The sequence below is a fragment of the Hetaerina americana genome, unplaced genomic scaffold (genome assembly GCF_022747635.1).
Source record: "Hetaerina americana unplaced genomic scaffold, ioHetAmer1.1.p SCAF_35, whole genome shotgun sequence".
Taxonomy (NCBI): domain Eukaryota; kingdom Metazoa; phylum Arthropoda; class Insecta; order Odonata; family Calopterygidae; genus Hetaerina; species Hetaerina americana.
The window spans coordinates 4591529-4611935 of record NW_027286930.1 but is presented as its reverse complement, the minus strand read 5'-3'; positions in this window follow the sequence as shown (position 1 = coordinate 4611935).

Genomic DNA, 20407 nt, shown 5'->3' with positions numbered 1-20407 from the left:
GTTTTCGTTGTAGAAGAGACGAACTTCATGGCCATACTTGGAATGCATAACAGCGCCTTGAAAATAAACAAGAAAGGATGGATGGATAGACCATATCAGGATTGCGCCAACCGATCTTGCGTCTTGCGATATTTATTTTTTTCCTCAACTCAAGAGACACCTCAAGGGTAATCATTACACGTCGAACGATGAGGTGAAGGTAGCTGATAAGTTTTCGATTCGAGAAAATTCGGGAGTTTTTCAGTGACGGAATGGAAAAACTTATTAAACTGGGAGAAATGTGTTAGCCTTAACGGTGACTATGTTGAAAAATAAATGTAGATTTTGAAACTTAAGAATTGCAATTTTTTCCCGATATTGTTAATTGTTTTTTTCGGTGGTATACAAGCATGTGTGCATTACTTTTCAGCCCACCCTCATATTTATGAAGACTTTCGATCTCTCGTTATGAAAAATAAAATGAATCATTTTCATAGAATCTTCCCTTCACCTTACATACAAATGAATAAATTAATGCCGGACTGTAGATTGAAGTTAATTAATGCTCCTATCTCTCATAGTTTCCACCATTTCTGTTCTCTCAACGGTCACTGAATGGCCCAGCACTTTCTCAGAGACAGAGACTCTGACACCAATGTAACCACTTATAGCACATTGTACTATTACGAGTACTCTTTCACTAGGGTCACACTCATTCAAAACGTTTCCCGGTTTTCCCTATAACTTTCCAAAAGCAATTGGTCTGGCAATTCACTGGTGCACAAAAATCGCGAATCTTTGATTAACAACTTTCATACTAACAAGGACACCGGGCTTGTATTTACATGAGTACATCTTAGCACCTGAATGAAGCACTCCTGTCTACCTTGTCGGTTTCATCAACCCCCGACCAAAATACCGATCGACCGCCAGCAGTCATGAATATCACGCCCATCGTGCCTAGTTTAACATCTACATAGAGATCCAATCACCATTCATCATCTATTTACTACCCTTCTTTTCAACCTCCACTTTGTATAGCCAAGAGATCATTTTCTTGAAAGAATTGCCATATTCGGCCTGTCACGCTTTGTGAAATGTTCTCCCAATCATGGTTTTGGTTGAATGAATCTTCATTTTTATAGCTAATTATGAGTAATGTAAACAAAACTAACTGTTTTAGGTTGCCGATAAGATAGAAGGTTGTTAAACTTTTAAATAGGAGGGCAAATGTTAGAGCAGATAGGATAGTTAAACTATTTTAGAAGTGTTTTGGACCATGATGCTAAATGTAATGGGAATATTAAGGGAATAGTTAAGCTAGGGAAAGAATCTTTCACAAAGAGAGGGAATCGATGACAGGGTAGTCGAATAAGGATATTACTAATGAAAGTTTAGGAAAAACTTTGTTATCAGGATCAGTTAATGAAATGTTGTCTGTGATGCTTCTTTCGCCTAATGCATAGTTATCTCTCATTTTACAATGTTAACCTATATGCTATACATTTTATTTTTATTGCATTTCTCCTCTAGTTCCTTGTGAGTAAATAACGAGAATAGTAATTCCTTTTTCCACTGCATTACCTTGTATTTAGCGTCTCAACAACATTAACATCTGGCGTAGAGATAGCTGATGTCATAATTGTGTAGACATTTTTTATTAAATGTTAATTTTTGTGAAATGATTATATGAAAGCAACGGCAGTAATATTTTTGGCAACCAAAATACTGCGATATTTTGGATGATTGAATGGAATAATAATCAAAAACTAAATAATGAATAAACTTTCGATCGATCGTTAAGTCTCGAGATAGAGAAAATTCCGGTCGCGTCATATCTGGAGATAATAAGGGAATCTAGAGCATTTTACTTAAGGAATTTCGGTCGTGCGGCGACCTACATCAACTTATTAAAGTTTTTCGACGAGGTTGGAAGTCATTTCCGTGAATTCCAGAAGATACTAATTTCCTCGCAATAATTCCGAATCTTCATTGGGACCAGTTTCCATAGAAATTATCTTCTTTCGCAGTGGGTTAAGGGGAGGGAGACGGAGTGTGTATATGAGAGAGTGTGAGAGAGAGAGCATAATGCATCAATTAATCACGAGTGAACAATCATCAATTAAATACCATTCAGAATCTAGAGCCTCCCACCCCATCCCCACGGTCCCGTCCTCGCCCCGGGGGCCCCACGAGAAAGGCCGTTTGCCCGTCTTTAACAAGCTGCGACTTTATGCATGGGCTATTCAAATGAGGCGATTAAACGGGCGATAGCGCACTTGCAGCGAGAGAGGAGGAAGAAAGACGGAAGGATTGGTCGGAGGCAGTGGGGAGGGGTAGGCGAGGGTGACAGTGGAAGCCTCGGGGGGAGGAGGAGAAATGGGGTTAGAGATGGGGTGAAGGGAGGATAGGGGGCGGGTCGAGGATGTGGCTTCCAGATAGAAGGAAGTAATCCCTTCGGAAGAGGAATGCGGCGATATAGGGGCGGAGGGGCTGGGGGTGCGAGCAGAGCCCACCCTCTCTGGGGTAGAGCCGGAGCGGGATTATTGAGAGGGGCGGCGAGAGATGGAGAGGAGAAAGGAGGTAAAGGGCGTGGGATATGAGGGAGGTATATGAGGGTACGGCGGGTAGGCGGGGGTGGTGGGGACAAGGGAAATAAAATGCGTGAGAGAGATGGGGGAATGGTGAGTAAGGGATGGGAAAGGGTATTGGACTTGCGATGGAGAGTGATGTGGAAAACAAATTCTACACGTTGCCCTGAAATCAGCCACAAGGGCGTGAGGCAGGGTCAGTTAGGAAGCATACTATCTACCTGAAAAGTTTAATTCGCAAGAATACGTTGAATATCACAATTTATAAGCCAAAAAAATCGACTTTTCCTTACTTTATACTACCTCAGTCTTCAGCCTTATTTCATCACCTCTCCTGCTAATATTTTCACATCTTCCTAATTATTTTAGCTGAATTCTTCTTTCAGTTAACATAACAGTCTCAGGCTTTACTAGATGGAGTTCTTTCATGATGAGGGTAGAGAAAAAAAATTTGCTATTACACATAAAATACTTTATTTTTACGCGACCATGGTTTTGAACCAGTGCATCGTCATCCTAATCGCCTGATGATGATTAAAAGCGTGGTAGCCATAGTCGTGTGAAATAAATAGTTCATGTGGAATAGCAAAGCTTTTTTCTCTCTACCCGTTCCTTTCAATTGTTTCTCAATAGCCATTCCTGCCTTCCTAGCTAATTCTTCTATCCTGTCTTCTTCCGTTAACTGTTTTGCTAGTAAAATAGATCTAATTATTTTTATCAATGCCAGGGTCACGTATGACATAAGCTTTTCATTACATAGCTTCGAAAGACTTCTTCATTAATCAGTATACCCAATTGATGCTCATAAATCAGTCGTAAAATCTCATTTTCTTCTCTTAAAACATTATTCTTGCTGCCTATGCGTTATCCACGGCTAAGCCGTGTAAAATGAAACTCCACATATTTTTTATAGCAAACATTCATGCAAATTTCCTTGCTGTTAGCAGTTATTGCAACTCAGAGAAAGTATTTCTCTATTATGCATTTTTGTACGTTGCAATAGCGTAATCGAAACAAGCAGAAGAAATATATCAATTTCATGCATGTCTAGGCCAACTTTATTTTTAGAAACAGACTTAAGTTAACCATGAGGGGGGAATGCTATGCATGCCATAAGTGCTTGTACACTTAAAATGCGGAATTGTTTTTTGGCCATTTCAGAATCCAACAAAACTACGGATCGGCTTACCGCTCGAAAGGGGATTATAATGTAAGAACTTTTAGGTTAGCTATGGAGTTCACCACCCATTAGTCATAGATTAGTTTGCAAAGACGGTAAGGTAAATGCCATACCGGCAGAAGTGCAATCAGGGATCAAGCTTGAATGATGGTCGGATCGAGACTCTTTTTATGGCAAAAAATCTCTTTTTGGTAAATAATTGCTTGCATACTTTTTATTGGAAATTGGATTTTGAAGACTGTGTTATAGGAGATAACTTTACGCAAGTTATTTTTTTAAATAAGTCAATAATTGATTGTGGCTAGAGCAACGGCGGTGATTTTTTATGAAACGAAGAATAAGGGCTTTTGTAAATAAGTAAAATCCTTCGACTAGTGGTTCGACAATCCCGAGAGGACTGTAACTTTTCTTCTATCTCCCTCTGGATACATATTTCCTTCATTTCAACCTATTTACATACTTTTCAATTTTAAACAAATAGAGAATCTTAATAGAAATAGTGCATTTGGTACGAAAGGGGATTCCATAGTTATAGATAAACAAATTCCAAAGAAACTGCGGGAGATGCCGCAACAGTAACTTTTAACGGAGCCATCCGCTAATGTGCATTTCAATGCAACATTTTCAGAGTGTAAAAATCATTCGCCTTGTCTGGGATTCGAACCCAGATCCATATTGAGGGATCTGGGTTCGAATCCCAGTCAAGGTGAATGATTTTTACACTCTGAAAATGTTATCGATAAACGTTTATCACGTCGTATTATCGAAGAGTAAGATATTGGTGGAACGAGGAGTTTAAAAATGGTCAGATGGAGTCCGCAAAAATATTACAGTGAGAGGAATCGTAGTGGAACAGAAGAGATAGCACAGGACGGATATATTTTTCTAGGTCTTATCGACCCATAAGGTTAGAAATTATTCCACAGCACGAAAAATAAACAAGGTTTGTTCGTGTTTACTCGTCTTTCAGGCTTTTGATGTCAGCGTAGATCGTAAGGGTATGCATTAACGATCAAAGGGGTGTCCTCTCCTTAATAGAAACAGGAAAATACGATCTACAGAACCAAACAACGATTAGATAAACATCAGCAGTGTAAGAGGCTATACGGGAAGGGCCAACATTGAATGACTTCAAAAAGAGAAAGGCTCACTGGAATAGTTCAATGAGTTGGGCCGCTAGCCGGTCGGCTAGCTCGAAGGTATGAATCCCAAATTCTACTTGGGAAGCAATGACTTGCTACTGAATAGTTGATTTTTAAGAGAACATATTCCTGATTATCATAAATATTCAAGATTTATTTGAGAAAAATTGAAATCAATGAAAAATGTTCAAGTCACAAGTTTTTGTTTGCGAATTTCTATCGGCACAATTGAAATACATAATTATAAAAATAGTGAAGCATTGAAAAAAATACATTACTCACATTTGTGCTTTCGCCATCCATTTGCTGTGTCATGTGGATAGTTGAATGCATTACAAAGATGAATGTAAGATTATGAGAGTTGTAAATTTGTATCGCCGAGTGATGGCCCACGGAAAATGGAAGTCCTTGAATATTTGTTAAAGTCTCAGGATTATGTCGCTTTGTATCCACAAACTGGATTTTTATGTTTTCCGGACATTGATTATCTCGCTGACTTTGGTTTGCCAATTATTTTTCGTTATTAGACTGACCGAGTAGTCCACAAACTGTTTGCGTTGCGTTTATTAGACATATATAATATTAAATAGGAAATCACGTTGAAAATTAATGATCCTTGATGACGCGAGAAGTTTGCAACTTTCCCCGGTATAAATTGTAACAAAACTGAATTTCGGTTTGACAGTCGAAATTTTTACAGTAAAAATGACGACCGAACGTAAAATCGTTCCACTGAGGACATAGGGGACAGTTGTGGACATTTCCAAGTCCTTTTAATGACAATTTTACGCAGTTACCCACTTTCGTCCGCAACTTTGATTTACCCCATTAAACCCAACTGCGGCATGCTTTTCTCACTTATAAAATATGCTCCTTCGTCTAAGTTGAGATTACGTAAGAGTGAAAGTTGTTTTTAAATTAAACAACAATATCTCGAAAGAAACTGTGGGAGATGCCGCGACAGTAACTTTTAACGGAGTCATCCGCTAATGTGCATTTCAATGCAACAATTTTAGAGTAAAAATCATTCGCCTTGACTTGGATTCGAACCCAGATCAACCCTCAACATCCAATTAACGACAATATACAGTTGTAGATGGCGGAACTATTTTTTATACTGGAAAAGGTAACGAAAAATAATTCCGCAGGTATAACGCAGAAATTCGGATTATTGATGAATTTTTTAGTAGTCGAGAGTAAAGGAGAAAGCTGCAGAAGAATAAAAAAGGCGAAAAATATTTAAGCACTTCGGAAAGCATGGAGCCACGGAGGCGTGAAGGGGTTAACTGGAAATAGAATTGAATCCATTAAATTGTTTCATGATTTATTTTGTGAAAACGTTTTATTGCTGAAATAAAAGATATCTTTATAATTAAGAGAAAAGAATAGAATGGGGTGATGCCATGAACCAATCTGACTAAATTATCCTCAATACGGATTGTGTTTTTACGTCAGTGACAGCGTCATCAATTTCTCTTTGGAAAATCAGTCCAAATCAATTGTCCTCTACGCAAAAGGAAGGTTTGTTGGTACGCTCTGTGCTGAATAATTCTAAAAAAAAAGGTGTCAGTTGCATTAGGCGTCCGCACCTCAAAGTGCTTTTTCCGAAGGAACGTGCGATAGGATGATGGTTGGGGAAACTAACAGGGGAAGGGTATTAACGGGAGAAACGTGGGAGCGTCGACGGGATATGGGGATGAGTGGGGTCGAATGGAAGGATGGTGGGCGGGCGGGGGGGGACTGTTGCCATGGTAAAAGAGGGAGTCGAGTGTGGGGAACCCAACATTCCCCTATCCCGCCACTCCCCCCCTCCCCTCAATCGGGGCGTCGTTTGCGTGCGTCGCGGCGCATTTTGGGAATGGTAAGAGCACGCCGCGGCGGGAAGAGGCGGCGTCGGCGTCGCTTTTTCCGTGTTAGCATGCGAGGGGGCGACCCTCTGGGGGTTGCGGAGGAGAAGGCATCGGGGGTTGTGGAAAGGGGGGTTGGAGGAAGAGTAAGCGCGAAAACGGCTCCGGGGGCATTGTAGGGCGTGTTGGATGGGGGCTTGGGGGAGGGTCGAGTTTGAGGTTGAGCGATGTTGCGGGGGCGTCGGCAGGGTCGGTAGGGTTGGAGGGGTTCGTTGAGGGAGGAAGATCGAAAAGACTCGGGGGAAGGAACGCGGTGGAAGTGTATGCAAGGGAACGGGAAGGGGTCGGGAAGATTGTGGCGAATGATTTGGTGTGGAGGGTGGCGACTATAGATGCGTAGACGGATAAACGAATTAATTCCGTCAAAGTTGAGTGTATCGTGTATCCGCCTGGATTTTAACCTTTCGCCTGAAAGATGTAACAATTAATTATTGTTTTGAAATAGCTGACGCCAACCAGACATGGCAATAAAAAGCAAACAGACGAGGATAAGAGAAGTCTTACTTACATCTTTTGCTGAAGTCAGGCTAATTGCAAGATGGAGTAAGTCCATTTGTAGACTCGGTGCCAGTTTCGCTTCAATTAGTGAATGTTATTGACACTCCTTCAAATAACCCTGTATGAAAAGATTTAAAACTTTCGAATGAATATCGTGTCTGCTACCAAGGGATTATTTTGTCATATTAGTGAGAGTTAAATTGAAGAATAAACTCACTTAATAATCCACAGCGTTCGATTTTGAAATTGAAATATTCGGAATTTACAACAGTTGTAAACGAATTGATAAGATTTCCACATTCACATGCTCCACTTTTACGTAATTATGATAATGCCCAATTATTCAATCCAATTAAAGATTAGTAGTATAGCATGATTGGGATTTCGATTAATTGGTAGACCTTTAAAAGGAAGTTCATTTTGATAAAGTCAGATCACTAGGTAGAAGTCCCCAGTTAATTTGTTTATCCAATTGTCGTTTCGCATGATAGTTTACGTGTGTACTTTTATAGTTGCAAAGAGTGCCGAAATCAGGGAAAGTAAATAAATTAAGTGTGGTATTCTACCAAATAATTTTAATTTATCATTGTTTTTGTACATTAAAAAAAACAATTTCGCATAGTAGCTCCTGATACCAGTTTGAATGCTTATTCTGGGATATTTTACTCTACATTTTTAGTACAATCATAAATACTAGCTGTCGAATCGTGGGTTGAGGTAACACGATTCTCCCAGCAAATTACAGAATATCTGCATTTTTTTAGTGGAGGTATTTTCAAAAGAATAACTCTTTGAGAGACCGATAGTACAAGAAGTTTCTAAAGCTAATTGTAGCGCTATTCGTAGTAGCAGATTATATCCAGGTCATCGACGCTTGACACGAGTTTTGACTTCCAAGACCTCTAGTTTGGGTTTTAGGCGTCACAAACACGCAGAAACCGAAACACGACCTGGTTTGATTTTTCACGCTAAACACTCAAGAAAACACTGAAAGGGTCGGCCGATGAATTTGATAAACCAGGTAAGGTATCCAATGAGAAAATTGAATAAAGTAAATAAATAAGAGATTATGGCAATGATGGTGGCAACAGTGAGTAAATATTTGTTTCAGAAGCTACTTCTTGAAATAAATTCGCATCGAAATCGAAATCCTCATAATTTTTCGCTAATTATATTTATTACCCTCACCTTAAAATACGGTGCATCATTAGGATCGATTACGACATTGAATTTTTAGATGTGTAATAAATGTATTGTTATTTAATAGGTAGCAAGATCGTAAGATATTTGTGTGAACCGGAAAAGTGTGAGGGGAAACTTCGAAGATTGTACTGACAGCGGGTAAGGCGGCACCATGCTTTGTCACGAGATCGAAACTTAGTGGTGATAATCGGAGGCAATGAAATTCGGTGTATGAAGGTAGCAATTGAAATAGCGTGCGAAATGGAAATGGGCGATTTTCTGGAAAAAAGTGAGTGGAAATGAAGTCCAGTCTCGGGGGCGTTGTAAAGGTAGGGCGCCGGTGAAAAGGAAGCGGTGGAAGGAGAACGGAATGAAGGGGATGGGGGAGAATTGGGGTATGAAGGTCCGTAAGCGAGGATTGCACAGGAGAGGGCAACACATCACGTTGGTAAGCGTATTGGGGGAACAGTATGGCGAGGGGGAGTGGTTGTGGTGGCGGGACGGAGGTGGGAGGAGAAGAGCAGGGCGATGAGCGATATAAGGGTGAGGGCCGGATAGAATCCAATCCCTCGCTGTAAAAGGAACCTACACGCAGATCCCCCCCTCCTTTTGCCCTGTCCAGGGGCAGCAGCGGAAGGGGGTGCAGGGAGGGCAGAGGAATTCCTGGGATAAGGGTGGTGGATAGGGGAGTTTGAGGGAGCCCGCCAGGGATTAAGGGAGTAGCAGGGGTAGCGCTAATGCCCCCCGTAGTCCTCCCCCGTCCTCAGTCAAACTATTCGACTGGGACCCGAAGTTGTTCGAGGGGAAGGGGGGTTATCGAAGAAGGGAAGGTTTTTGTTTCCGGGGGAGGGTGTCGTCCGAGCCAAAACGTCAACCCCTCTCGCCCATCGCGTCCGAGGGGAGGGGTCGGAGCGAAGACCACGTCCACGTGTGCTTTCGTGTCTGGGGGTTTCCGCCGACGCAGCACGCGGCGTGGGTGGGGGGGTGGTTTAAGTCGGTTTCAATTATTTCTAGACACGCACCCGTATAATAAGCATTTTTTTATCTAATTCAGCTTCTTTTGTAGAGGCGGGCATTGATTTTTTCGGGAAATTTTCACGTTTCGTGATGTGCTTCATAAAAACATTTCTCGTGATCCGGGAGGAGGGGGGAGGGAAATACCTAATCTTTCTCTTCTCTTTGACGTGAAAAAAGTAGTTCGTGTTCAAATAATGATGAAGGCCCGGATGCAAATCAATTGGGAATTATTGCCCGGCGTGAAAAAATACGTCAGGGATCTTAGTTCCTTATCTCGAATCATATTGGGTCGTAAAGAACGAATGCTATTTTCAAATGGATATATGCGTCGAGATCCTGACGATATTGCGCCATAGAGTGCAGGGGACACAAAACGCCTTGTCCCCACTTTCGACCGTCAAAACGGTCCTCAAATTTACACTTTTCAAATGCATGGGAAGAAATAAGTGGGTTAAATTGTGATCACTCAGCGAGGAGGCATTTCAAAGGTCACACCCCGAGAAATTAATTTCGAAGATACAATCAGCTCTGAAATGAAACACAGAGTAAGAGAATGAAAGAGAGAGAGAAAGAGAGAGAGAGAGAAAAGAAATATGCGATGTGATAGTCGGGAGACAGGTCTGGAATTGCTCATTTGAGTGACGGCGCTAATGAGGGAAAAAAAAGAAATGAATGAAAGGAAAGAGAGGATGAGGATGGAAAACAAAGGGCTGTAAACCAATGGCAATAGAGAAAGGATACGGAAAGGAGACATAGAAGAGGGTTGGGGTAGAGACCAGAACACCAAGGGAAGCCCATATCCTATCTTTTTTATCGAAACGCGCAGCGAGCATGAATTTTAATCAGAATTTTTAGATGAGAGTCACATCATGCGAATGCTGTCGTGGTGAAATAAAATAAAAGGATTTAAATATTTAAAAAAAGGATAAACAGGGAAAAATTGACTAAATGTTTGATAATTAAGAAATAAGGGTAAGGGGTTAAAGAAAGATTGACACGGAGATGCAGATAAAAATTTTAATAACCTGTCTTGCCAAAATTTCGGGCTTGTTCCATGAATATCGCGCAAATATTATTATCATACATTTCATCTCAAAACCTGAGCCTGGTATTTTGTGGAATTATATTAGAATCAAGCTTGTTTTCAGGGCATATTTCATTCATGCGGAATGAGATGGTTCGCAGCAGTGAAATGGACTGAACAAGTAAGGAAATTTAATGAAATGAAGGAATATAATGATTACGTTCTTTCCTACTTTTCACTTAAAATTCAAATTGCGGGAAGTCTTAGATTACTGATAATTATCCCAAATAAAAATTCGTGTTTCGTGATGTAGATTATAATTTCTCATTATTTTTCGGAAGGAATCCCATTGAAGATTCTTAGACCTTCTTAAAAGATCCTTAGACCCTCGCATACGCTGAAATGATTTTAAGATTGAAGCAACACTTGAGCTTCAAGTTTTCAATCGATATTTTATCGCAATCAAAAATGTCGAGTGTACGGATACGATTTCTTCCATCAAAGAGCCTTTCACTAACGCTGTGTTTGGCCTGAGTGTGTTCTCGATGAACCCATCACCCTGCTTCTTCTTCTCTTCCCTTGGTTCATTAAAAATATTAGGAATGTTACAGTTACTAAACATAGAGGATTGGACTTTGTACAGCGTTTTAGATGAAATCGGATAATACAGAGTCAAATTTTCAGCCATTTCAGCCAGGAGTGGCGCTGGACTGATTCGGCCGGATTTAATTTTTTTCCCTTGTACTTAAACCACAAAAACCTTCTTCGGGGCCACCAGAAATCCATCCGGCTGTCGAGTAGGAAGTGGGACTTCCTCTGCAGGGATGGTAGGGTGGATCGATGTATTGAACATGGGCGGTGGACGGAATCGATTCTGTTTAGGAATGCTTTCACTTTAAAGACGACACTGTACTCAGAGACAATACAGAGGGAAAGAAATGAGGTGAAAGCGAACAGAAAGCTCCCTGAGACTTTGCCAGACACTTTGTCATGTGATGAACACTTCAAAGACCGCTTGGAACTTCTGGTCACAAGGCTCACTTGTGGCGCTCTCAAACCTATAACGCCATGATGCACGGAAAACCAGGAGTAGTTTTTTATTTCTTTGAATAGGTATATTTATTTTCCCTCTCGAATGTTTTCGGCAAAAAATCATGAGAGAATACGCATAAAAAATAATAGTAAAAATCAATATAAATGTCTTTGTAATGCATTAAAAGACTGAAACATCTACTTCTAAATGAGTCGTGTTCAATGAATGCTCTTTTGGCTTCTGAGTTCTTCAATTTCAAAGATAGCTTTCAACATTCGCGGGTTAACTTATACTACTCGTATAATGTTTTTATTAGAAAAAATGGGTTTTCTCTAAATTGTTTCCCTTATATCTTACTTTGCATAATTTTCTTCGTAGAGCGTTATGAATGCTCTCATCTGATTTCTCAACCAGAGAATCATTTTGGTGCGCTGGCTAGTGCACTGATTCACCACACAAGGTATTGGAGTCGAGTTCTGGTGATTGCAGATATAAACGTCTGTCTTTCCCCTATCGAAGGGGTACTGCGGACACCTTGGCTTCCTAACTATCCTGGTTATTGCAAAAATCGCATCAACTCTTGTCCGCGGCCATAATAGCTCATATGACCACAAGCCCATAAAAGTCTCGTTCGTAGAACATAGCGCTCATTTCAGTGGAACTTGAATTCTGCTACTACTAAAAATAAATACGTGAACAACGATTTTAGGAATGGGTGAGAGCGCAGAGTGAGGACGGATTCAAAGGGGGACTGCCTTTAAACGTTGGCAGTTGCGCGTTCTCGCAAACGCTAGATAAAGTTTCTGTGCTATTTCCTATTGATGGGACCATAAAATCGTTCGTATTGGATACGCTCCGAGGTGTACAAACCCGATATTATATTTAGATCACCGAGATAACATCGATGCTGGGAGAGTTGGCACGAATATTTATTTTACCGCCTCTTGTAATCATAGCACTTAGGCGCACAACTCTACGACTTTTTATTTAATGATATATAAATGCACAGATGTTTGATGGATTATCATAAAAATTTCAAGTAATTGTTTTATTTCTCTAGTGATACATCTAAAAGTAGAAACGCAAATCTGTTCGTAGATTGGCTGGATACGCGATATTATGCTATATAAGTTAAGGACTCCCTAATCGAGCCAATGGGTTAAAAAAATGCATGTAAAATGATAGTGCATTGTTGCTGCCATTATACTAAATCTTTATAAGCCAATTTGAAGCAGACGTGAGGGGTGCTTAATTGACTAACTATGAAAAGTGTAGCAGCATGCTGGTTCAACTGCATAGCATTGATAATAAAATATCACTTGAGTATGATTGCATTTTAACTTGATAAATGATTAGGGTATTCATGTACCTAATGTTTCGATGAATTTTTATTTTAAATTCGAGGGCAATGATATAATTATCGCTGACATCGTTTAAATTTGCTGGTATATAGTCATTCGGTGATTCATTGTTAGGTCTTAATTCCTATTCACAGATTATTTTATGCATAGCATCATTTAACGACGGAATAAGGTACTAATTTTGACTCTACGTTTCAGGGAATGCTTTGCTGTCGTAGTTAAACTAATTGAGAATATTAAGTTTTCATGGTAATAAATTTGGTTTTTAAGGATCATCAAAGCATTAATTCAATTTGTAATTGAAATGAGCTTCGAATTTAATCAAATTAAATGTAAGCGTTGACCAATGGGCAAATTAGCATAGTGACGAATGGAACACTTTGTCTAGTAATTTCAATCCATTATATTTACCTACAATTTTAATTTGCTTCTCCAAGTATATTGGGACTCATTTAATAACAAATTTTATGTATTTATGCCATCATTATGAGCATAATATTTAGCATACAGGGTTCGTCCGGAAAATAAGTGTACTGACTCCTGGGCTGTGCGCGCCGCTCCAGGCGCGCCCAGCACCGCTCTGACGGGCTGCGATTGGAGGGGGGTATGTTGGAAAGCGACGCTGAAAAAGGCAGTCGGCTCTGAGCTGTGGTGTAGTGAGGAGCTCTGTTAACGCGAACCTCCACGCTTCGACCCACGTCACGGAACGCGATGCCGAAGTTTTTGGAGGAGCGTTATTCCATCAAATTTGCGGTAAAGCTTGGGAAATCGTCTACCGAAACTGTCGGTATGATTAACCAGGCTTACGGGGAGTCAGCCATGTCCAGAAACATGATCTTTCGGTGGCACAAGATGTTCGTGGAGGGCAGAGAAGAGGTCGACGACGGGTCTTCGAGAGGTTCCCGATGATGCCTTCGCGGGAGCGTTCCAGGAATGGGAACGCCGCTGGAACAAGTGTATCGACTCACAAGGGTCCTATTTTGAGGAATATTAGCTTAAGATATGTAAAAGTGTAATAAATTTTTTTTCCTGAGCTCAGTACACTTATTTTCCGGACGAACCCTGTATTTCAAAAATAAGACAATGCCAGGAATACTTGTTAAGGGAATATTTACGAATAATATATATGTAAGCATTGACACTCACAGAAGCAGCATCATTAGTTCAAATAAATTAAACATATTTATTCAGTACCTAAAGGGGAAGTGATAGCACAGTAGGTGGAGGGTTCGGCTTCTGTCAGAGGGCTCGATATCTAATCCGAATGACTCCAGACACCTTCAGCTTCCGAAAAGAGAAACGGGGTGAATTTCAGATTTCTAAGGAAATAAGCAAGAGAATTTCCTGTGCTAACATATGCCGAAATTTTTATTCGTAGTATTCAATTTCGTGCTGCATGGCCGATTTAAAAAACCAGCGTAATTTTAAATCAAATAACACCAAATATTCCCTATTTCGAGCAAATAAACGTACCGTAACTCCGTGAGCATTTCTCTCAGAGCTCCATTCCATATAAATCATATAATTTGATTCAGCGATTTATTTGGGCATTTGAAATAAAATAATGAATATTCAATCACCAGTTTTATCGTGAAAACGGCAAACTGGTTTTTTTCTACAGCTTTCTAATGAACAAAAAACTCCTATCTACTTTCAATGAGTGTAACACATTTTTGCGAAAAAAATATGTATTACTTCGAGCTCAGAATGTTTCTTTTTCTCATGTTAAAACTACTTCAGAGCGCCATTTAAAAGTACTAAGCTCATGAGCGAAGGAAAATCATATTCTGTTCATTTAAGGTTTTCTGTGTGGAAAATGTTACTTATTCGTAACGGGGAAGGCTATATTATTTGCCAAAGTATTTTTAACGAAAAGGAATAATTTTTTAAAACACCCGAATGAATTAGAGTCAAGGGTTGACCTAATTTAGTTTTCTCTCTCCAGAAAATAAACTCCGGAAAGGGGAATAAAGAAGAGCGTCTCTTAAAAATGTCAGTGTCTACGGCAAGAGCGGATCCGGTGGGAATACAATGGTTCGTTCACTCGAAAGATGGACAAGATGGATAACGGGAGACTTGATTCCTTAGCATTTCTCCTTGACAAGGAGATGGTAGTGGACAAGTGAGAGGAACTCAGGATTGACGTCGCCCATGGGGGGCCCGTCTCGTGAAGCCCTGTGAGTGATGCGGAAGGGGCAGGCTGTAAGGGAAAAAGCAACCTCCGTACGGAGGGGCTCTGGTGTGTTCCGGCCGAAAAAATCTCGTGGGATCCAAAATATCTTGTGGGCGAGTTTTTGCGGATGTGAAACAAGAAACGGATGGGTGGTTTATGCCCGTTCGCGTGCTGCCACAAGGATGGGGAAATAATGGCATAAACACAATAGCTACTACTATTCTTTAAGTGTAAATAAAATTTTTCCCGGGCGTTCCCGAATTGGGAAGAATGGAAAAAACGAGGGAATATGGTGAATTTTGGATATCTGAGGAAACAGCGGAAACTGCATAGTCCCAGGAATATTATATTTGTCGAGTATATATTTTTATTGTGGAAAAATAAAATAAACTATGTTTGGCGTGCGTTATTGCATGCTGGATTGACTTCTTAGAAAGCACTGCACATATCGTCGTGAGGATTGTCCTTATAATCTCGTAAGGTAATTTGAGGTTTTGTAAACCCCCCCAAACAAAAATAATATGGGTATAGGTTTGACGATAACGTTTTTTACTGTGAGATTCCCCTATGATAACTTCATTTACGTATTTATCCTAATAAAAGGTTATACCATCAAGAATGACTTTATGATTTGTTTTTACGTAAAAGGCGTATCAGAATGCATACCATGATGGGGAAAAAATACTCCAGAAATCAATGCAACAATTTCAAAGTGTAAAAATCATTCTCCCTTCCCGCCAAATCGGATTTCTCGATATCCAACCCAGTGCTCAACCAGTGAAGCCAATTTTGGTGTTTCAAAGGAGCAACATGTGTTGACGAAATAGCGTAATTATTTGAAATTATCGCACTGTAATGCGTATTAGCGGATGACTGCGGACGAAATTACTGCCGCAGCATATCCCGTAGTTTATTTGGCTTCGTTTAAGGTAATTCCCTAATTCTTTTAACAGGCTGATTAATGCCTCAACAATTCTGAAGCCACAGTTTCATTTGAGCAATCTTATCTTTGGTCATCAAGGATATTTGAACTATTTATTTTTAACCATATGCGGAAATAATACAACGATGAACTAACTCAAAATTTCTGCGAAACCCCTCCAACACCGTAGGTAAGCGTAATAAAATGGCACTACCTCCCTTACCCCCAGGATCCTTTGGTAATTTAAGGACAGTCCCATGTGCTCGCATAATAAAATAATTGTCTAACAATGTCATGTAGTTTCCAAGGTCTTGGAAGTCCGTAACGGATTTTTCTAAGGAGACGTTTCGAGCGAAAAGGGGTCAACTGTTGTTTATAATTCGCACCACATTATCCTTGGGTCGGGGAGCTGATTGGTGTTTACGCTAGAAATGCGATAACAAAGGACACTATTTCACTCGATACCTATCGAACGAAAAGTTTCCTAATAGATGCCTTGGGTGGTGTGCACACAGGTTCATTAGAACTGGAATCACGAACGTAACTCATGCAAACCAAGCACAACGTGCTCTATAATTAATGAATTCGGTTCGAAGCGCATATGCCAGCGTGCAGTTCTGGCCTTGTTTATTCAAGTCTCATGAAGGACTGCGAGGAATATACAGCGACATGCAGTTCTTGCGAAATTAGTAGTTTCGTATGCTGTAGGAGTGGCAACATAGATCAATAGGCGTTCATGGTAATATTGTTGTTCATATAATATCCTAAATGAAGTCAGTGTTTAATGTCATCTAAAGAATGAAATTATTGATGAAAAATATTACAAGCGTAATATATTGTAACGCGGTTTCTCAGCAATATAATATATGAATTATATTTCTCTGTTCCGAAGGAAAATACTTCAACCCTATTGAGTCAAAATGATTCAGTATCCATTTTCACAAACAGATTTTTATTACTATTCGACTTCAACAACAAAATGTTGCCAACATCAGAGTGATTTATCTAATATTCGTAATATCCACAATGTGGATATTGCACGGCTATCTGCTGATCTTACTTAAATCCTAAGATTGCATAGGTATAGAAATGAAGGAAGGGAAACTTAAAAGAGAATGCATTTGTTACGATTCCTTTATAAAAAACAATAGTGGGAGCAGTGAAACGAAAATGTCAACCATTGGATTAATGTTTATGGGACTGTCTTTTCCTCCCACTTTTGCATCAAAGTCAACTTAATAGGATTAGCAATATTTAACTTGTTCACAGTTTTGCCCATGTGGTCTCTTTGTTGTGTGTAGGTCGAATGGAATTCGTTTTTCTTAAATCAGTTTATTATTTGAATATCATTCACAGGCACACTTATTTGAGGACAAAAGGTTTATTGTGTAAGTTTGCTAGCCGTTAGTGGTAGTTATGCCAATTTACTAGCACTTTTTTACCATGCAGAGTCTTCTATTGAAAATAAACTATCCCAACACTTAAGTATTAGTGCCTAAATGTTTTATTGAGAAAATTCTACATTACAATGGAGATTATTTTCAAAGGACCTGATTGTGAGTTGTCTGCTTAGAGAGAGACGTATTTATTGAAAAATATCCGATTAAAAATAAGAAACTTGCAATTTAATTCATGATATAGTGGTTTTCTGCTGTGTTTTAGATGAAAAATATAACTGTTTTGGCTTAGAGGTGAGGTTAAACAGAGGTGCTCATTATCACCTGTGATTTTCCACGAATATGCAGAAGAAATGGTAAAAGAGCCATAGCAAGAACTGGCGATAGTGATAAGGGTCAGCGGAGTATTCATTAAATCAGTCATGTGTGTGGATGATCAGGCTTTAGTTGGCCAATCAGCCGAGGGGTTACGTGAACTGCTGAACGCATTAGAAAATCAAAGTGATTGGTATGGGAAATCAATGTAAGCAACACGTAGGTTATCAGGTTTTCGATGAAGATGAAGGAGATTAAGGAGATCTATTAAGGAGAACGATCAATTAAGGAGAACTAAACCTAGACCATATGGACCAGTTTACTGAAGTTGGCAGTGTTTTGGAATGAGAAGGTAGAGCTCGAAAGTAGTAGGGATATAGTTAGAAGAAGATATGCGCTAGCCAAAGATTTTTGCACTTTTTTGCACAGATTTGGAGTGTGGTCTTGTTTGTCGCGAAAACTTGGCTATTGGATAAGTTTATAAGATTATATTAGAGGCTTTTGAAGTGTGGTAGTAAAATGGGGTAAAAAGGGAAGGAAAATGAAGAAGTGGTAAGTGACAGAGAGGAAAACAAACGAGAAGTGGTAGGTGTATGGTCGGGGAGGAGAGGGGGTAATTGGGAGAAATCCAAAGGAGGCCGGAAAGATGGATGCAGAGCATATTGATTGTCAGCGGGATGTTGAAGACTGTGATAGAGGGGAGAGTGTTAGGCAAGCGTGGAAGGGGTACGAATAGGATATGGATGTTAGATGTTCCATCTTTGTTCATCATAAACGTACCCTACGATGAGGATAGAAAAAGTAACTGCGCTTCCACGTACAAATTCAATACTTTACACGACCATGGTTTCAATTGTGCGCGTCATCATCAGGTGACATATGTGAAAAATTTTTCAACTTTTGCATATAGCCAACTTTTAATGAAGAGCACAATGTATCCCTATGAACTTAAACCTCCACAAACTTGAGCCGGAAACCATGGAATACATACCCCCTTCTCTACTCCACTATTAGGTTGCTCCACCAATACTCAACTTACCCACTCTCCCTTACTCCCCTCTTCGAGCCAGGCTATATATATAAGCTGAAATATTTTTCATGTATCTCACCTGACGATGATGCGTAGCATCGAAACCATGATCGTGTGAAGTATTAAATCTCTATTGCTAGCGCAAGGTTTATTTTTCAACCCTCACCATGGCGGAATTCCACAAATTTAAGCCTGAACTTATGTGATACCGAAAAAACGCTAGAAATTACAACGGGATGGAAATCAATGATAGGCAAAGTGTTTTGAAAAGTGGCGTGAATATTGTCTTTTCCTGTTGTTAATTGAATTTTCAAAGCTATATCTCTTGTATTGAAAAGGGTTTCAAAATCCAAAATTTCAATGAAAACAGAATATCATGACAAAAACTTTCCAATAAATTGACACATATACCCTATGTTCTATTCTTCTATCAACTTTTAAATCATTATCAGACAGCACCTTTACAAAAGCCCAACTATGAGAACAACTTCAAAGAGCTTTATATCTCACTATCACTCATAAAAATTCCTGTGACCAAATGAGAACTTAGCAATATAAGTCTTCATTGGGTTTCTAATTTCTTAGTAAATTACTTCGTTTATTTATAGGAGTAATTATTAATTCAGGCATGTCTTCTATGAATTACACATTTAAATGCTCTTTGATGATTTAAATAGATTGATTTAAGGCAGAAGGGCCGTTTATCGGAGTTAACATTTATTTCATTTAATGCTGCTTCTACAAACTACCCAAAAGACTGACTGCACGCATTTTTATTCCAATTTTGATATCATAAACTGTAAATTATAAATTTCTCTGTGGATAATCTTCTAGTTGAACAGGATTTTTGATAAATTGATGTTACATACGTAATATCTGTGCTAATTTTATTTCTCCGACCCATGCTTCAACTGTCAAAACACCTTCAAGCCCGTTCTCTCACCGAGGCTACCACATTGGACGTATCAATTTTAAATTTGAATATGCGGAAACGATACAGTTATAATAGTCTTAACTTGCCTGTTGGGTATACTGTGCAGGTATATTAATCACTAATAATGTTCGGCGTAGTAAGAGAATTTGTGCTACTTAAATTGCTTAAGTAGGATGATATTTCGTTGTCAAAATTGATGGTCGATTTCGAAACCTAAATTTATTTACTAAATTAATCAATGCTACACGTATTATGGTATCAGTAAAATACTATTATTTAGACCATACTCTTTTTCAACGGCCTTATAAGCCTATTTACGTCAAAGATTACATCCATTGAAAATATAGAGAGAGCAATTGGAGCCATAATCAAATGCAGAACATCGGAGATAGTCAAGGATAACAAAAAATACATATTTCTTGCCTCGTGAAAAAATAAGTACTGAGGATTTCTGAACTGGATGCTGCTACTGAGGGAGCTGTAATTAGTTTTTTGGCTGATTAAAAACTTACGCCTCCGTTTCTTTTTCTGCTCTCCCAAATCTTAATTTTCGTCGCCCTCAACATTTCAACACCTTAGGTTAAATGGATACTTTAAGGTCGCTTCCACAAATCAAGCTTCTACCTTAATCTGGGAGCGTTAATACAAATGTCTTAAGAGACGAACTATTTTTACGTATAATATATTTTTTGCCGTTCAGTATCTTTTTAGGGGTTTTATCT